The sequence below is a fragment of the Pteropus vampyrus genome, unplaced genomic scaffold (genome assembly GCF_000151845.1).
Source record: "Pteropus vampyrus isolate Shadow unplaced genomic scaffold, Pvam_2.0 Scaffold142, whole genome shotgun sequence".
NCBI classification, from domain to species: domain Eukaryota; kingdom Metazoa; phylum Chordata; class Mammalia; order Chiroptera; family Pteropodidae; genus Pteropus; species Pteropus vampyrus.
In genome coordinates, this window is record NW_011888923.1 from 1,560,626 (window position 1) to 1,568,419 (window position 7,794).

Below are 7,794 nucleotides of genomic sequence, written 5' to 3' on the forward strand. Positions count from 1 at the left end.
AAAACTCTCACAGCCCGTGCTGTGACAGAGTGACCGGGGCTCGCTTTGGAGCAGGCGGGTAAGGACAGACCCAAGCAGCAAGGATCCGAGCAATGTGTCCAGCCATGGGAAGCAGAGGATGGGCGGAAGGGGCTTGCCACAGGGAGGGGGCTGAGCAGAAGCCCCACGGCCACCGGAAACACAAGGGGCCAGGAGGCGGCCCCCCAGGGCTGGGCTAACGCTGCTGTCCTGTGCGTGGGGCGGTGCTGGGTCCTGAGCCCGGACCTGGGCAGTGCTGGTGGCTCCGACGCCCGTCCACACATCACCATGGTGATTCCCTCCGATTGGAAAACAATCATGTTTATTTTGTTTTCTACTTTCTGGACTGAGGCCATAAGATAATTACTGAGCGCACAATCCGTAATGTGTTCTAAACCATCTCTGCATACTCTGTGGTTTTGGAATAATACATAAAAAGCTTAATAAAAATTAATGTGGAGAGTCATCAGCCTCCCTTGGAAATAAAATCGGTGTTAATTTCTCGCCCGTCCTAACCCTGATGAGCCGGTCATGATGTGTCCTGTGTCTCTGACCTTCGATGTAATCCACATGGACACACCTGCTCCTCTGGCTACCACCTCATATCCCGCTGGCCCCAGGGCCTGGTAATGGCATGTGTGCATGTGGGGGACAGTCCTGTGAGCCCTCACAACACCCCGAGTTTTCCCAAGCCTGAGGTCCCCGGTGCCTTGGCATACAGCAGACACATAGCAAGTACTTGCCGGAAGCTTCTCTCTGAGACTCAGATCCATCAGGCCCAGTGGTCACGGGGAGCTGGTGTGAACCCCGAGACCCTGATGTGAATATGGAGCGGCAGGCAGAAGAGAACATGGCAGGTACCTCGTGCTCTGCACTTTGTCATGTGTCCGAGCGGCTCAGCCATGAAGTCATGATCTCGATCAGCCTACGCTATGGTCCAGCCTCAAACCCAGAGCCCCCCATGGGCCACCGGGTGCCAGAGGAGGTCACGAAAGGCCAGAAACACAAAGGTCAGACCTCCTGGAGGCCATGTGGCCAGGGCAAGATGGAATCAATGCGAGCCACTTGGCACAGCGCCACCTGCTCCAATCTGTCACCTGAAAACCGGTGACGCCAACAGGACAGACGCGCGGCAGGGCAGGGCCACACTGCTTGCGAGGAGTGGCGGTGACAGCTCAGGCCTGGCAGGGCGGCAGGGCGGCAGGGCTCCGCGTCTGTGCCTGAGGCCCGCCAGCCAAACCTCCACGGGCCCTACCCCCGCCCCGCTCCAGCTGCGACTCTCCCAAGTTCCCAGGGCCAGCGCCTCCCTGGCGCCGCGGGGGTGTCAGCCTCCTGGGAACAGAAACCCCAAATGTCAGTCTTCACATTCAAAACTGTTGACATCCCCAAACTTTTTCTTGAAAAGAGCGTAGCTGGCTTTCTCTGTCCTTCCTTGATCCTGTAATGGAAATTTTAATTTCCTAAATGGAAAGGCATGACGGAGGGAGTGGGCTCCGGGGCCTGGCTCCAGGTCCCAGCTCTGTCACTTCCCTCAACTTCAGTCTTCTCATCAGCAGAATAAACAGAATAATATCTGCCTTGTGGGATTAGAGGAGATCTTGAATTTAAACGACATAGCCAAGGGCCTGGTCCCTAACAAGGGGCCACGATGATGATGATGATGATGACGATGATGATGGGGGTGGAGACGGCACGGATGAGGGTGGACTCGCTCCTGTTACAGGCAAAATGTGATCATCACACGGGAAGCTTGGTGGCTGAGCACTCTGCTGATAGCCCAAAGCCATAGGCCAGAGCGCCCCTTCCTCCCCCAGCCTCGGGCCTGCAGGCCCAGCAGATGCAGTTGGCATCCTCAGTCATCAAAGAGAAGGTCAGAGGAAAGAGTCCATCCCTGAGCCCACTCACAACCACGAACCCTCGCCCCACCCCCACCTCGAGCATCCGCCTCCAGCCATCACCGGCCGTGCCCGGCACCGTCAGAGACACACGGTGTCATCTCTCCCTTTATCCCAACTGTTAAGCCAGTTACTGTTTCCTCCTTCAGTGGAAATTCCATCACTTTGTACTAAATCCCACCGTGTACAAAACACCAAGTGGCTTCCCCTGATAAGGAGAGGTACAGCCGGAAAATTGCCATATTCGATACCGCCGATTAGCTGGGCTGTTTCGTTGGGAACTGCATCACCTTGGGTGTGGGTCGATGGCACAGACTCCCAGCAGCCGAGCCAGAGGCCCTCACTCCATGAAATCTGATGCCCTCCCCCCGAGGAGGGGTGCTGCTGCTCCGCCCGAGTTTCACTGTCCAGAAGGGTCTAACAGAAGACAAATAAAAGGACAATTCTGTGGGGTCAGCTTCTAGGCGCAGGCTCATCACCCCAGCCATGGGACCTCATAGCCCTGAGTCACAGGGACACGGGGGTTTCGGTCCCAGACCTCCTCGCCTCTGAGACCCCGAGCCTGCCCCCTGAACTCTGTGGGGCTCCCATCTGGTGAAGCAGAGGATCCAGCCAGAGGCTCTCCAGAGCTCCTCTCCTCTGAGACGCGACCAGCAGTGACTTCCACGCTTTGGGCAGGCACGTGAGCCTCCATCGTCAGCTGGCGATTCACAGTCCAGGAAGGAAAACCATTCATTTTGGCTCAGAAAGACCACAGAAAAGTTTGCCTCTTGCAAATGTTTTCTTTACAAAAGCCGAATCCCAGAGCTGACGAGACGTGGGGCGGATCGGACGATTAAAGCGGACACGCGGAATACAAATCTGCGCCTGTTCAGCAGGATCCAGAGACCGCGTCCCCTTCCTGCCACAAGTCAATTTGCTCAGCGAGAGCGGCCTTCGCTCCAGATAAGCACGTTGACTTTAAAATAAAGTGTGTGCCAACAGCTGCAGCCCCGCGATGGGAGCGGGCAGAGATGTGGCACAGAATGATAATTAAATATATTTTCATCATCCGTCATTTTTTTGCTGCAGGTGCCAGGGTAATAAATCTGGACTCGCCTCTTTTGTCAGCTGGCAGTGAACACATTTTAACGTGAAATCTCCTGGGAGGAATTAAGAGTCACTTGGCCTTGTAAAGGAGAAAGGGTTTTACTTCTAAACTGCCAAGTGGGGAGCTCACAGCTGATTGGTTTCATAATACTTTATTATTTGACAATCTATATGCCTTGGGTTGTATTTCTGAATACCTAACCTATGGGATAACCAGTGCTCCAGGAGATTTGTCATCAGATTCTAGAATAAAAACGTATTTGGGGACATTTTCACCACTATTTCTTTTTATGAATCCCAAATTTAATGTATTATTGACTAGGTATATTCCAATATTTTAAAACTTTTCCTCCATCCTTTAAATTCCCCAACAGCCTTTCCTCCCCTGGACACAGTGCAGGGAAATCTGTCACCTTGGCTGCCTGGGGGCCGTCGCCTGAGGTAAGTGCTTCCGATTGGCCTGAAGAGTTTGCCTGACTTTGTCTTCTGCCGGTTTAGCAAGCCCTCCTCCCTGGGGGCAGCCTGCAGGGAGCGGTCCCCAGAAAGCCCACGGAAATGGCACATCCGCTTACTCGGGGCCCTTCCTCCCCCCAACAACGCATCCCCTGCAGAACGCCCTCACCGAAGAGCAGGTCTGGGGGGCAGAGGTAAAGAAGACACCTGCGGGGGAGCTGGGGCCTCAGACGGCTTCTGCCGGCCACAAGCCCCTCCTCAGGAGGAGGCCAGGGGGTCCGCAGCTCGCCTGCCGGCCAGAAATACAGACACGCGGCCAGGCCGGGCAGAGCCGCACCACCAAGTCTTCTCTCCTCCTCAAAGGAATGTTCTAGAAAGGAAACTCCTGTCCTGTGCCCACTCAGACGGTCACTTGAAACTCCACACAAGGTGGGTGTGTGTTCGCATCTGTGGAACTCAAGCGCTAAGTCTGAGGCAGGTGACATGGGGCGGATTAAAGAAGGAGCCTCTGTATGTACCTTCCGGAAGGAAGGCGGTTTCCTGCCCAGCCTTGACCCAGGACCACGAGCACTGGAAACTTCCACAAGCACGTTGCGATTTGTCAGGTCCACATTCCTCGTCAGCGACCCCAGCGCAGCCAAAAATATCCCACCTGACACCCAAAGTTCAAAGCAAAGTGTCCCCAACTGTGCTTTGTAAATACCGATCCCCCGTCCTTGCCCAGGCTGCTGGAGCTTTCCTACCCAGGTTCTCACTGGACCCCACAGCCATCGGCACAGGGGCCGCCAGATGACAACTCCAGAAGAAGGGGCACAAAGGGAACACGATATGGGCCTCGATCCCAATCGCAATCCCAACAGGCTTTGCTTTAGAAACAGGAGCCGATTCTAAAACCCATATGGAGACGCAAAGGGCCTGGCGCAGCCGAGACAACTCGAAGGAGGAGCATCACAGAGTGAATGCTGCTTTGATGCCGAGGACTCTCAGGCGTGTCATCCGGCCACAGCATGGTAGCTGGACAGTGTGGTAGCGGCTCGAAGACAGACAACCAGACCGACGAAACAGAACAGGGTCCAGAAATAGACCCCCACGTATGTGGATGAACAACCTTTTACGAATCTGCAAAAGGAAATTCAGTGGAGAAAGGAGAAGCTTTTTGATAAATAGTGCTAGAATAACTGGACATCCCATGCAATAAAAAAAGAGAGAGAGAGAGAAAATTAAAACCTCACCCCATACACAAAAATTAACTCAAAATGGATTATAGAACTAAGGAGGCGGGGAGGCCCTGGAGCGAGGGGCTCGAAGACACTTCAGGGGGGCTGGCCATGTTCATTCTCTTGAGAAAAAAAAAAATAGGAAAATATATTGGTGACCTTGGGTTAGGCAAAGATCGCTTAGATACAACATCAGAATCAAGATCTATAAAAAAAAAAAGAATAAATTGGACTTCATTAAAATGAACTTCTGTTCTTCAAAAGAGACTGTGAAGAAGTTGAAAAGGGAAGTCACAGACGAAATCTCTGCGAAGCAAATATCTGCTGAAGGACTTTATCTAGAATACAGATAGAGAACTCTCAAAACCCAATAAGAACACAAATAACCCAATTTTTTTAAAGGGACAAAAGATGTGAACAGACATTTCACCAGGAAGGTGCGGGGGTGGCAAATAAGAGCATGAACATCACGAGTCGTTAGGGAAATGCAAATTAAAACCTGGGCCGGACACCTCGACACCCTACCAGAATGGACACCCTACCAGAATGGACACCCTACCAGAATGGCCGCAGTAAAAACCAGCGGCCCAGAGAGGATCAGCAGGAACTGGAACGCCCAGGTCTGGCCAGCGGGGGTGGAGATGGTGCCAGCATTTTGGAAAGCAGTGGCAGGTTCCATAAGGTCTGGCCCTTCCGCTCCTAGGTATCTACCCCAGAGCAAAGAAAGCATCTGTCCAGACAAAGACTTGTGCACAAATGTTCAGAGCGGTCTTATTTCTAACAGTCAAAAGCTGGAAACAACGCAAACGTCCATCAACAGGCAAATTAACTGTCTCATATCCACACAATGGAACACTTCTCAGTGACAAAATGGAATGAAATGCTACACAACATGGATGAGCTGCAAAACGATCGTGCAGAGTGAAAGAAAACAGACCGAATGAGAGAGAAAGAGAGAGAGAGAGAGAGAGAGAGAGAGTAAGAGAGAACAGGCTGTGTCATTCCATTTATATAAACTTCTAGAAAATGCAAACTAAGATAGTGACAAAAAGCAGACAGGAGTCTCCTGGGAGGGGAGGCGGGGAGGCCCCGGAGCGAGGGGCTCGAAGACACTTCTGGGGGCTGGGCGCGTCCGTTCTCTTGATTTGGTGATGGTGATGCACAAACCCATCAGGTTGTACATTTTAAATATGTGCAGTTTATCATGTGTCAATGATGCCTCGATACAGCTGTTTTCAGAAAAAGACTAGGACGCCCTGAAGCTGTGTGCGGAGGCTCAGGGCTGAGCCAGGAAAGGAGAGAAAACAAATCAACAGGAGAAACAGCAATTTGCCCACTAGTGGTAGAAGTGCTTGCGTTAGAATTCAAAACATCCTCCACGGCCACGCCACCCCGAACACGCCCGATCCCGTCTGACCTCGCAAGCTAAGCAGGGTCGGGCCTGGTTAGCACTTGGATGGGAGACCACCTCAGAAGACCGGGTGCTGTAGGCGTAAAAAAATAAAAACATCCCCTCTCATCCATTCATTCATTCATTCATTCATTCAGTAGATCGGTGTTCCGAGCCCCAAGGACGCAGACAGAGAAAGGTGTGGTTATTCTCCCGAAAGGAATTAGGTCAAGAACCGTGACTGGTGCGTGTGCTCATTGCTCTCTGTCTTGGCCATCAACGTGCACATGCACACACGCACAGACACTCGCACACACGTGCACACACACCCCACCCCGCTCAGGTGTGTGGCACTGCCCAGCGGACTGACCTTAGGCAAATTACGTGAACGCTTTGTGCCTTAATTTCCTCACCCGTAAAACAAGGACACGGTAGTATGCACCTCGCAGAGGCGTCATGACTTAATAAATTCACATCCGCGTGATCGCAGAAGGACACCTGGCCCATCGCGAGCACTCGGTAAGTGCACGGCTCCTGTAGTGCAATAATGACCACCAGTTCACGGCTGAGCTACCTGGAGAGACGCAAAGCGGTCCCCGGGGGCGGAGACGGATGCCGACTCCACTTGCTCTCCTGTATCCTCCATCCTCACTCAACGTTTCTAAACCGAAAGCTTTAAGTAAATACAAACACGCGAAGGGACAAATGAGCCGGGACACCGCGCGGCTCGTGTTTACTGACCCTCGCCCCCTGCACATTGAGAGCAAGCTCCCCAGGGTGCTCAGTTCGCACCCTCTCCCCTTCCTCAGACACCGTAGAAGTCTCCCCCAAAACGCCCAGGTCGGGCCCTCACACCTGCAGCAGGTTAGCACATCGCAGGTGTGAGTAGCGGTCCCTCTTCACCCCCATCCCTGTAGCCTTGAATTCTAACCAGACCGGGGCACCCCCATCCCGCACGAGGGCTGATACGGGGACAAGGGGCAGAAGAACAGAAGCCCTGTGGGTCCACGTCCTCCCCACCCTGGTGACGTGCGACGTGAGAGGCCCGCACTCCCGAGGGGGGCCGGGCCTTGTTCCCCAAGTGGAGTGACTTCGCCCTGAGCCCCAGAGCACAGAGACGGGTGCGCCTTGCCCCCCAAGAGGGGTGCAGAAGCAGCTGAGAAGGACCCGGCCCTGGAGAGGCTTTGCATGGGGACCGCGGGACCCGTGAGAGGCGACAACCAGGGACCTGAGGAACTAGCAATAACTCAGGGCCAGGACCGTCACCCCCACCCGCCCCTCACACACCGACAAACCAGCGACGGGTCAGGGGAGGCTCTGAGTTGACTGAGGAATCCCAGAATTAAGTGCAATTGTTTCTGGGCCCTGGTGGAATGAAGGGCTGAAACAGAAATTAAATTAGTTATCAAAAGGGAAAGAACTCCATGTCCATGTCACATACCCCTGAGCTGTGGCCCGAGGCTGGTAGCTGTCACGTACTCATGGATGGCCACAGGCAGCGGGAACTGCGTCCTTCAGTGGGCTAAGCAGTGTGAGTGCAGAGTGAGGACCACGGCATGCTGCCCACGCCCCCGCCCACAGACCACCCACCTTACCCCGCCCCGGGGACTGCTGTGCGGACGGAGGATGGCAATGTCGCAGGGGAGACGAGCCTGGTCCTGAAAGCTTCAGGACGGGGCGTCCAGCCAGATCTGGAAGTGTCCAGGGACCCACAGGGGCCTCTGAGGCAGAG

General features: G+C 53.9%; 1 pseudogene; it reads left to right on the forward strand.

Annotated features, from left to right (window-relative positions):
• Positions 1 to 6,046: 6,046 nt before the first annotated feature.
• Positions 6,047 to 6,165, forward strand: LOC111744857 (annotated as a pseudogene).
• Positions 6,166 to 7,794: the final 1,629 nt, after the last annotated feature.